The sequence below is a fragment of the Acipenser ruthenus genome, chromosome 42, assembly GCF_902713425.1.
Source record: "Acipenser ruthenus chromosome 42, fAciRut3.2 maternal haplotype, whole genome shotgun sequence".
Taxonomy (NCBI): domain Eukaryota; kingdom Metazoa; phylum Chordata; class Actinopteri; order Acipenseriformes; family Acipenseridae; genus Acipenser; species Acipenser ruthenus.
Window position 1 is genome coordinate 3,668,858 of NC_081230.1, and position 12,554 is coordinate 3,681,411.

Below are 12,554 nucleotides of genomic sequence, written 5' to 3' on the forward strand. Positions count from 1 at the left end.
GGGGCGGGGCAGAGAAGGAGGCGGAGACGCTGCTAGGCAACCGGCTCCTGAACATTCCACTCCGCTGAGCAGAGACCGTTAGGATTTAAAAATGCGAAAGTTCCGAGCGGCGTTAGTATGGGCTGCCAGAAATGAGGAGAAAATAAATACAGCTTTTTATAAATGTGTGCATTCAGATATCATTTAGAAATCTAGTTACAAGATTTAACAGTTAGCTAAATATTTAAATAAATCTTAAATCTCTTAGCTAGATTTAACATTTAGTTAATTATTTAACTAGCAGCAAACTCTGGAGTTTGTATGCAAATGAACGTTTCACGCGATTTGATTGGCTCTTGTAATGTTGAAATTTGCATGTTTATCAATTAGCATAAAATAAGTGCATAGCATAAGTGTGTGTGTGTCAGTGTGTGCGTGTCAGTACCTCTGTGTGTGTGTGTGTTTGTGTGTGTGTCTCAGTGTGTCAGTGTTTGTGTCAGTACCTGTGTGTGTCCGTATCTTTTGTGTGTGTGTGTGGGTGAGTTCCTGTGTGTGTGCGTGTCAGTACCTGTGTGTGTGTGTGTGTGTGTGTGTATGTGTGTGTCTCTGTGTTTCTCAGTGTGTGTGTGTGTCTCAGTGTGTGTGTTTGTCTTAGTTGCTGTGTGTGTCTCAGTGTGAGTGTGTGTGTGTCTCAGTGTGTGTGTCTCAGAGTGTGTCTAAGTGTGTGTGTGTGTCTCAGAGTGCGTCTCAGTGTGTGTGTGTGTCTCAGTGTGTGTGTCTCAGAGTGCGTCTCAGTGTGTGTGTGTGTCTCAGTGTGTGTGTGTCTCAGTGCGTATGTGTCTCAGTGTGTGTGTCTTTGTCTGTCTCAGTCTCAATGTGTGTGTGTCTCTGTGTGTCTCTCAGTGTGTGTGTGTGTGTGTGTCTGTCTGTCGCAGTCTCAGTGTGTGTGTGTGTCTCAGTCACTTCAAGTCATACAAAGAGCATTTCAAGTGGAGCGATAAAGTGGAGCGAAGCGATCAAAAAAAGGCGCCAAGTTAGAAGCAAGAATTGTGTGAATCTTGGGCCCCAGCACCTTTCCAAGTGTGCCTATTTGCTGATGCTTGACAAGATTGGCCTAATTGCTTCTCCTAACTTGGGCTTGATCTCTGATAAATTGTGGTTCCTCGTTTAATTAAAACTAAATAAAGGAATCATTTATTTCGTAGAAACAAAGAAATGATTTAAATAAATGCATAGAGCAAAAATACATTTAAAAATAAATATTGTTAAAGAAATAAATGTAGAAATGAATACATGTTTATATTATAAATGTATAAATAAATTAATAAATAGCAAGCTGGAAAACTACATGTCATATTAATTGATTTCGCTGATGCGTTTATCAACAGCAATTGACATTTATATACCTATATAAAAAGTACAAGTTTCATGTAAATATATATATATATATATATATATATATATATATATATATATATATTGTGAGCCATCTCACAGGCCAACCCGCAGGGGGTGCATATGGTGGGCCGGAGAGAGGCTGACCGGACCCAGCAAACAGCACAGGAGGGATCACTGGCAGCTCTGGAACCAGCCTGCAATGATCAGGAGGAGATAAGTGGGCTATGGGCTACAGGTGCTCATATTTAGGGACGTTAATTAAAATGAATAGATTAGTGATTGCCTCAATTGGCCAGCACCTGTAGCCGATGCAGTTAACGAGCATCTCCTCCAGCCCAGTGATATAAAAAGGCTGAGCAGTCACTAGACAGGGGATCGTTACTGAGGAGAGAAGGACTGAGCCGTGTTGGAACTTTTTGTTTGTCTTGAAAATAGTTTTTTTTTAAAACTACTCCTGTGCAAGATATAGGTTTGTTTTTTGTTTGTTTTCCGTTTTTGATGCCCTTGAAGACCCAAAATAAAAGCACCCGGATCCACCAAACCTGTGTTCGCCTGTGATTAATTCCACATTAAAAAGTGGTGCCTGCATTCAGCAAGCCTACAAGTGGTACCAGAAGTGGGGCCCCTCTGACGGCAACAGCTAAACTTATTGTGTGGATATGGAGGTGGACAAGCTGATACGGTGGATGCAAGAGCAGGAGGGGAAACGAGAAGCCAGAGAGGTGCAGAGACAGGAACAACTGGCTCAGTTTTTCGGCACACTGGTGACTAAGATGATGGCACCAGGGAGTACGGAGGCCACGGTGGCCAGGATGTTTGCAGTCCAGCCCAAGCTCCTGAAAATGACCACTGAAGATGACCCTGAAGCGTTTTTAGTAACGTTTGAAAGAATGGCGGAGGCAGCAGGTTGGCCAAAAGAACTGTGGGCATTGAAACTGGCCCCATGTCTCTCCGGAGAAGCTCAAGCCGCTTACAGAGCACTGGACACGGCAGACGCGCAAGATTACCAGAAAGTAAAAACCGCTATCCTGCAACGCTTGGGCATCACAGAGGAAAGCTATAGACTGCGCTTCAGGGGATATACCATCCCCTTGGGGACTAAACCCCGTGTGGCAGCTCAAACCCTCAGCCACTTCTGCAAACGGTGGTTGAAAACAGAGAGCAGGAATGTTGAGCAAATCACAGACTGTCTGGTGGTCGAGCAGCTGTTACAAGTAATACCAGCCGGAGTGGCAGCCTGGGTCCGAAGAAATCAACCACAGAGCTTGGAGGAAGCTGTTTGCCTGGCAGAGGCCTACCAGGATGCTGAAGCGGCTGCAGCCCCATCGGAAGGAAGCTCAGGAAAGAGGACAAATACATCTCATAAGGACATACAAAAAAAAGGTAAACCCCAAAGAGGGTAACCGGAAACCCCCTTTATGGGTTCCACGGTTAGCTCCTCGGTGGGTAACAGAAAAAACTAGCCCACCAGAGGAATTCTGGCAGGACAAACCACGGACATCCCCAGGCCCCATCATTTGTTTCAGGTGCAGAGAACCCGGGCACATCGCGAGGCAATGTCAGCAGGAAGAGATTGAACGTATGGAAGTCGGGGTGGCGCGCAGCATTGCATATGGTCATGCCGGCCCGGTGAGTGCAGATCCCTTTGTCATACCAGTGAGGGTTGAGGGTCAGGAAACCATCGCTCTGATAGATTCAGGTAGCACAGAGACTCTGGTTAGCCGGGATCTCTTACCAGGAAGCAAATACAGAAAGGGGCAAGCAGACATAAATTTACTGTGTGTACATGGTGATATAAAAACTTATCCCACTGTAATAATCAATATAGAAATTGGGGGTAAATCCTTTAAGGTTAAGGTGGGAGTGATTCCAGCTCCCCCCTTCCCTGTAATCTTAGGGAAGAACTGTGAAAGGTTCCATCAACTGTTAAAAGCCGGAACCACACTGGTTGGAGAAAGGGGGGGACCACTGCACTCCACTTCTAATTTTGAGGGGGAAAATATGGACGAAGGGTTATTTCCATTTAGGGAGGAAGTAATCAAGCCCCCTGAGGGAGAAAGGAAAACCCGCTCTCAAAAGAAGCGGGAAGGTAGGAAATTTCTGGAGAAAACTAAAAACCTTGGCAGAATTGGGGAAAGCCCTATAACTCTTCCCTCATTACAGGCGGTAGAGTCTGAAGACAATGAAGATTTTTTGAACCGAGCGATTGAACTTGATCGTCCGGTTTTTAAGCAAGCTCAGTTAGAGGATCCTAACTTACGGTATGCATTTAAACAGGCCATGGAAGCTAGTGAAGAATATTGGAGAATATGCGACACAAAACCTACCCCACACTTTCTGTTAAACAACGGCCTGTTATACAGGGTTATTCGGGGTACTCTCCCAGGAGAACATACCCACCAGTTGCTAGTACCGCACTCACAGAGGAACACCATTATGCGTTTAGCGCATACACATTTGTTGGGGGGACATCTAGGCACTGACAAGACACGAGACAGAATCCTTCTCCGTTTTTTTTGGCCAGGGGTGTGGCGTGAGGTGGCAGATTTCTGTGAGTCTTGTCCCGAGTGCCAGAAAGTGGCAAGTAAAAAACCGCCTCGAGCTCCCTTGATACCGCTACCTATTATTGAGGTGCCCTTTGATAGGGTAGGGATAGATATAGTTGGCCCTTTGCCAAAAACCAAGTCAGGGTGCGAATATATATTAGTGCTAGTTGATTATGCCAGCCGATACCCTGAGGTGGTCCCCTTAAAGAACATGGCTACCAAAACTATAGCCAGAGAACTAATGAATATTTTTTGTAGAGTGGGTCTCCCAAAGGAAGTGCTTACTGACCAGGGAACCCCCTTTATGTCCCGGGTCTTTAAAGAGTTATGCCGCCTCCTGAAAGTAAAAACAATTCGAACCTCTGTGTACCACCCACAGACGGATGGTTTGGTAGAGAGGTTCAACCGAACCCTAAAAGGTATGCTTAAAAGGGTAGCACAAGAAGATTTGTGTAACTGGGATACTGCTTTGCCTTTTCTGATGTTTGCTTTCAGGGAAGTTCCCCAAGCATCAACCGGGTTCTCCCCATTTGAATTACTGTTTGGCAGACAGCCCTGAGGGTTACTAGACGTCTTGCGGAAAGCATGGGAGGCAGAACCAGCTAGAGGGGACAGTGTTGCAGAGTATGTAACTCAACTCCGTGACAGGTTGGGAAAAATGTCCCAACTAGTGCAGGAACATTTAAGAAAAGAGCAGTCCCAACAGGAGCGACAGTACAATCAGGGGGCGAGGGCCCGGGAGTTTAAAGAGGGGGACCGGGTATTGGTGCTGGTCCCATCTGACCCCCATAAGTTTGTAGCAAAATGGCAGGGGCCAGTGGAAATAGTGGAGAAGGTAGGACCCGTGAATTATAAAGTTCATCAACCAGGTAAAAGAAAAACCCACCAGATATACCACGTTAACTTACTAAAGCCTTGGAAAGAACGAGAGTGCTTGTTTTTTAGAAATGCTGAGTTAGAGGGGGAGGATGAAACCCAAGGGGAGCCCAAAGTACCACAAAGACATAGCATATGCAAAGGGGAACACTTGAATAACCAGCAACAAAAATAACTTAATAAATTGTTGTCCGATAACTCTGATGTATTTTCTGAGGAACCTGGGATCACACACCTGGGGCAGCACCAAATCACAACGGAGCCAGGAGTGAAAGTGTGTCAGCGGCATACACGGGTCCCGGCAGCCAAACGGGAGACCATGAAGGAGGAGGTGAGAAAAATGCTGGAGTTGGGTGTTATTAGAGAATCGTTTAGTGATTGGTGCAGCCCGGTGGTAATGGTTACCAAGCCTGATGGTTCAATACGGTTTTGTATTGATTTCAGAAAATTAAATGCAGTTTCCAAATTTGATGCATACCCTATGCCTAGAGTGGATGAACTGCTGGAGCGTGTGGGAAATGCCCGGTATATCTCCACTCTAGATCTAACCAAAGGTTACTGGCAGGTACCCTTATCACCAGACTCCTGCGAAAAAACTGCCTTCTCCACTCCTCAGGGTCTCTTTGAATTTGTGGTTCTCCCCTTTGGCTTGCACGGAGCGCCTGCTACTTTTCAACGGTTGATGGATCGGGTCCTCCGTCCTCATGCTGAGTATGCTGGAGCCTACTTAGATGATGTGGTAGTCTTTAGCCATGACTGGCCGACACATCTACAAAGGCTACAGGCGGTATTAAATTCCATTAGGCAGGCAGGGCTCACAGCAAATCCAAAAAAATGCAAATTAGCCTTTTCGGAAACCCAATATTTAGGGTACACAATGGGGCAGGGGTTGGTAAAACCTCAAGAAACTAAAGTTAATGCCCTGAGGAATTATCCTCGTCCCACTACCCAAAGGCAGGTTCGGGCTTTCTTGGGGCTATCCGGTTATTACCGGAGATTTATTTCGCACTTCGCCACTAGAGCTACACCCCTTACAGATTTGACCAAAGGCCATAAAAATCGGCCCATCCAGTGGTCCAAAGAGTGTGAGGCGGCGTTTCAGGACTTGAGACATGCCTTGTTGTCCAGACCAGTCTTAAAGAACCCTGATTTTAGAAAAAGATTTTATCTTGCAGACAGATGCCTCAGGGGTGGGCTTAGGGGCAGTATTAGCTCAGGACTTTGATGGGGAAGAACATCCCATCATGTTTCTAAGCCGAAAACTTTTACCTCGAGAACAACGGTATGCAACGATAGAAAAGGAATGTCTAGCAATCAAGTGGGCTGTAGAAAGCTTAAAATATTATTTGTGGGGACGCCGCTTCACCCTTTATACAGATCATGCCCCGCTGCGCTGGATGTATAAGGAGAAGGATTCAAACCCTCGTCTCACTCGATGGTTTCTGGCTCTACAGCCCTACTGTTTTGAGGTTAAGCACCGGGCAGGTAAGGATCATATGAATGCTGACGTGTTGTCAAGAATCCCTGAATTGACTTCTTCTTCCTGCTCTAGGATTATGCCGAAGCAAAGGGGGAAGGTATGTGAGCCATCTCACAGGCCAACCCGCAGGGGGTGCATATGGTGGGCCGGAGAGAGGCTGACCGGACCCAGCAAACAGCACAGGAGGGATCACTGGCAGCTCTGGAACCAGCCTGCAATGATCAGGAGGAGATAAGTGGGCTATGGGCTACAGGTGCTCATATTTAGGGACGTTAATTAAAATGAATAGATTAGTGATTGCCTCAATTGGCCAGCACCTGTAGCCGATGCAGTTAACGAGCATCTCCTCCAGCCCAGTGAAATAAAAAGGCTGAGCAGTCACTAGACAGGGGATCGTTACTGAGGAGAGAAGGACTGAGCCGTGTTGGAACTTTTTGTTTGTCTTGAAAATAGTTTTTTTTTAAAACTACTCCTGTGCAAGATATAGGTTTGTTTTTTGTTTGTTTTCCGTTTTTGATGCCCTTGAAGACCCAAAATAAAAGCACCCGGATCCACCAAACCTGTGTTCGCCTGTGATTAATTCCACATTAAAAAGTGGTGCCTGCATTCAGCAAGCCTACAATATATATATATATACATATATACAGTACATGTATATCATCCTTCTCATCCTCATCAGTTCAATCAGGGTGGCTGTTTCCAGACTTGACCCTTGACCGTTGTGTAGCAGTCGTATTTATTTCTTACAGACTTCCTTATCCAGACTCCGTTATCCAGGGTGACTTGCAATTGTTACAAGTTCTCTCAGTACAAAGTAACACATTAAAAAATATCATAATACAGATATGAAAATATAAAATCAATTCAAGTAAGAGCAAAATAATAAAGCACACAGTAAACTATAAACAAGAGCAAGTCCGACTAAAAGCAGAACGCAGCTCTCGCTATTCCTTATCCAATGCTGCCATCGTGTGGCCATTTATTAGAGCTGTTGGTTTATTAAATTTTTTTTTATTTTTATCAGAGCACAGCTGAGTGTCAAGCGGTTGTTGGTGCCCTTTGCTGTTTACAATGGGTAGTACAGGTAATGAAATTCACAATGACATTGTTACTGTTATTATTATTTATTTCTTAGCAGACATCCAGGGCTGCTTACAATTGTTACAAGTTATCACAGTACAAAGTATCACATTATAAAACATCACATTACAGAATATCATAATACAGATAAGAGCTGATATGAAAGTACAATAAGATCAATTCAAGTAAGAGCAAAATAATAAAGCACACAGTAAATTGTAGACTGAATAGATTCAATTATTTTAGCCTGTCTGCGTACGACATGCCTTTTAAACCTGGGATAATTCTGGTTGCTCTTCTTTGCACTCTTTCTAGAGCAGCAATATTTTTATAACGAGGTGACCAGAACTGAACACAATATTCTAGGTGAGGTCTTACTAATGCATTGTAAAGTTTTAACATTACTTCCCTTGATTTATATTCAACACTTCTCACAATATATCCGAGCATCTTATTGGCCTTTTTTCATAGCTTACCCACATTGTCTAGATGAAGACATTTCTGAGTCAACATAAACTCCTAGGTCTTTTTCATAGATTCCTTCTTCAATTTCAGTATCTCCCTGTGACAGGATAGCTGAGTGGGTGATGGGAAATAAACCAGACCAGTCCCTGTTTTCTGGGTGCAATACACACGGCTTTATTTTGGCCAATGCAAATAATAATGGAGCCAGGATACACAACAATGTGTAACCTGGCAACCACAAAAATAAAGTAATAAAGAAAAAGGAACCAGGGAAAACTGTGCACAATTCAATCCAAACCCCAACAAAACAATAATCCGTCTCTCCCAAATCCTCGACGGGAAAACGGGCATTACCAGTCCGGCACTTCCGGGTTCGCGCTCCTCCTTTCCACTCCGGAGCGTCCCGTTAGTGCTCTGGGAGATAAACGTAAAACAATAATTAGCAACACACGCGCCTGTGGCAAAGTGCCCCGCCCCTGTGTGCATTTGTGTGTTCTGTGTATGAACGGGTGTGGAGAAGGAGAGTTAAAATAAGAAGTAAAGATCATAAATATAAGTGTTTGTTCTCACCGTGTTTGTTTGTCTGTCCGTGCACCGTTTGTTTAGTGTTAGTCCGTTTTGTATGTCTGTTTATTTTGGCGTCAAGTGCCGTGTCCTGTTTTGTATTCCGTTTAAAACCTTTTTATTTGTTAATAAACGCTGAGTGCAGCCATTGCACTCAGCTCATCATCACCACCGTCTCTGTCTGTGTATTCCTGTCTGGTCTGACGCCACCCACTCTGGCCGTCTTTGTGACAGCGCCACACACCCCTTCTCTTTGTTTTCCTTCCCCTGTTTGTTTGTATCCTTTTTATTATCGTCTCTCTCCGTCTCTCTCACACAGTACCTTGCAGGAAGGAACAGAACCCCGGGCCACGCCCCCTTTTGTACGCCCCGTCCCGTCCCCATTGGTCAGCGAGGGCAACCACCGTCAGCCAATGCATGATTGCCACCGCGCTTCCCGGCCGGGTCTGTGACGTTGCGCACCGCGGCTCCGCCTGCTCCTCCCCCCCAGCGTCCTCACCGGTCGGAAGGGAGATCTAAAACAAGAGTTCACTCTCTCTTTGTCACACTCCCATATGATATTTATAATGCACATTGGAATCAGTATTAGGTCCTCTGCTATTCCTAATCTACATTAATGATTTAGATTCTGGTATAGTAAGCAAACTTGTTAAATTTGTAGACGACACAAAAATAGGAGGAGTGGCAAACACTGTTGCAGCAGCAAAGGTCATTCAAAATGATCTCGACAGCATTCAGAACTGGGCAGACACATGGCAAATGACATTTAATACAGGAAAGTGGAAGGTACTGCACCCAGGCAATACATTTCTCCCCTCTTCCTTTCTATATTGGTTAATTGTGGGCTCTAGTTTTTTATTTAACATTGCTGAGTCCCTTGTCCCTGTGGATTGCAAATGTTAGCCTGCGTGGTTCAGGGGGCGTGGAGCTGGGTGCTTCCAATCCTTCAATCTCCCAATTTTCTAATTTCCCGTTAATTAGCATCTATTTTCTATTTAAGCCCTGATCACCTGCACCTTTTCTGTCTAGTGTTTCGTTTTTGTAGCAAACGCTCAGACGCCGTCGTTTCGTGCTCCACCGCTAAATATCTAAACTTCGTTGCCTCGCTCTGCAGGTCATTTCTCTGCACAGCGCTGCCAAGATATATTATCAATCATTTTCCTACCTGCTCAGGTGATCCTTCTTTTCAGACAGCGTCTCTTTTCGGCTTCAAGAGCTCCAACGTTTGTCTTTCCTGTTCCATCCAGCAACAGCGCCGTTCAAGAGCAGCGTCATTACTTAACCTGTCTGCAACTTTTTCAGAAAGACTGGTCCTCTGCTAAACTTTCAAGCTCCTTCGACAAGACATCGACATTCACGTTGTCAGCGATTGCCTTACTTTAAATCTATTAAATCCACCTTTAAGCTTTGGCTGCGGAATCTTTCTTTACTCCTCGCCCGCAATCAGAGTGACACCCCTCCCCCCGCTCCCACAGAGCCAGCACAGTTACCGTTCCATCGGAAGATCCTGCCCTGGACCTCCATTAGCTACGTTCAACCTTTTAAAAGACGTATCTTGCCCATTTCAACCAGTGGCGGCTCGTGGTTTGACTGGTCACAACATGTTCCAACGACAGTGCTGCACTGCAACTTTTCCACCCGCGCCTTACAGACCATGGTTACCACGGCAACGCCCTCATTTGAGTGACTGCGGGGAGTGGTTTGTTGCGATGGTGACCAGGCAGCTTCACCAGGCTCTGCGTGCTCTGTGCCTCAGTACTGCTGTCTTCCGGCTTCCTGTTGCTGCGCTTTCACAACTGGTGGAGACGAATTCAACGCGCCGAATCATGACCTCTAAGTACTGCGTTTACTTATTTATATACATGACTAACTGTCCTAACATCTCTAGAACATTTATTATTTAAATCTAAGGGAATAAGCAAATGTTGTTCTACATAGACAAGGATTTTAATCGTAATAACTTCATAGATTCTACCCTGCTTCACTCAAGTCAATGGTTTAATTCCAATCATAACCTCTGGATGGCAGTATAATACCACAAGTTCTCTCTCTATATATTAAACGAGTTTGGTATCGCTGCGAAGCTCGGACACTACTGCTTTTCTATTTATTCTCGCAGTTATTCTCGGGAGTTCCACTCCTGCCTCATCCTTTGTCTATCTATATCAACTGACATTCTTCAATTTCAACTCTACCTGCCCCCCCCCCCACCACCCTTCGAGGACATGGTCATGAAGCCACGCACTCGTCGGCTTTCTGAGATGCTCCGAATCTACCGTCACGTTAACTTCCAGCTTCCCTGCACCAGGCTTCCATCCCAGTGACCTCTTCAGGTTCCCGGATTCATCCTTCCTCATCTGGCTTCTCTCCTTCAAACCGACAAATTTCACCAAGGCACTTTATTCAACCTTCAAGTTTTCATTTCAGCAACGTGAGCTGCCAGTCAGAAACGGAAACCATGTCCTACAACTATCATCATTTCAGTCAAGTGTCCTCCTACCCTGCGATTAGACAATACACTCAGACTGCTTCCGACCAAATCAATAGATTTTGCAATAGCCTCAGAGCAACGCATTCTTTATCCTCTCAGGTTCTACAGTGGCTTCAGCTCTATGCATTCTTCATCTCTGGCTTTATCTAAATCACTTTTCACTCAAAGACCAATATCCACCGCATTCAGCAGATCTCTGTGCTCTACAGCGACCACCACACTACTGATGGCAGTCCACCGTTCACCATTACAGATCACTGCTTCAGCAGATCTCTGCGCTCTGCAGCAGACCACCACACTACCAATGGTAGTCCACCATTCACAATAACAGATCACTGCTTCAGCAGATCTCTCTTTCTGCAGCAGACCACTGCTCATCATTGACCGCGCTTCATCGTTACTTCTTTAGATCTCTGCACCATTCAGCAGATCCCGTCCCCTCTGTTAATTGCTCCTCACTGCAGCAGATCTCTGCTTCCTCTTTAGATCTACTCACTATTATAGCATGCAAAGTTGCTTTAGTTTACAGTTTAAATCTGTACCTGCACTACTCCAGAGCTTCCAACGCTTCCGCTTTCCTCCAATATGCAGATCACGGCAGCATTCCACAATCAAGGCTAATGCTAATCCCCATCTAATCAAAATACAAGGTGCTTGACCTTCTCAGCAATCTATTCGGATGTCCTCACATCCTCTCAAATATTACAGCATTAATGCATGGTGAGAGACGTGGTATAGGACTGGAAATCCGTCTTGATTATGAGTTAAGGAGTTCCACTACTAGGAGAATGACTGGAGTTGTGAAACCCAATCTCTGAACGTGAGTTCACCTTTTCCATTTCAAGCAGACAGGATAGTAGCAGACCGCTGATCGATCCTGTATTAACTAACACATAGGATGGTCGACATCTCTCTTCCCTTGTTTCCAGAAAATGGAGCACAAAGGGTGCTGAGCTTCCCCAGCAGTCAATTTACAATGTTCGTTCAGTTCCAGCCGCTACCTCAACCCTCAATTCCAGCTCCCCTTCGGCCTCTACTTTTGGTATCCAAGTTCCGTCAGCTGGTCCCGTCTGCTGCCCCCCCCCCTCCAGACTCCCCAGCTTCATCAGCTGCTATTTGACTGAATCCTACTCTCAGTAACCTGCTTCAATCTGCTCTGCATTTCATGTCTGCATCCCTTGCCCTTCTTCGAGAGCTTCATATTCGACAGCTTGATCAGTGTGTTCAGCCTTCTGTGCCCAGATTCGGATTAATCTTATTCCTTCAAACAAAACCAGATCCTGGCTTTCATCATCCATGGTAGGGATTCTCTCTCTCTATCTTCCCCCCCCCCCCCCATTTTCTCCATACCAGCAGTTTGCCTGACCCTCCGTGAGATTCTTAAGAGCCTTCCCTTCTGCCTCCCCTTCCCACCTGTCTACATCAATGAACATTCTCTGTTTGCTCATTCTATTCTTCGGAAATGCCACTTCACCCCATACAAGGATCTACCTATGGAGATCATCTGCATCTGAGCCCTCTTCTGTCTTCTCAGGAGCTCAGAATCCACAGTTTATTCTACTTCTAATTTTACTCCATCATTCAGTTGTGTACCTCCACGACGGATCCATTTTAGCGTGGTCACTTCATTCAGCGGTCAAGCAGAGTCCCCTATCTGCCCATTCTTTTCAATGTC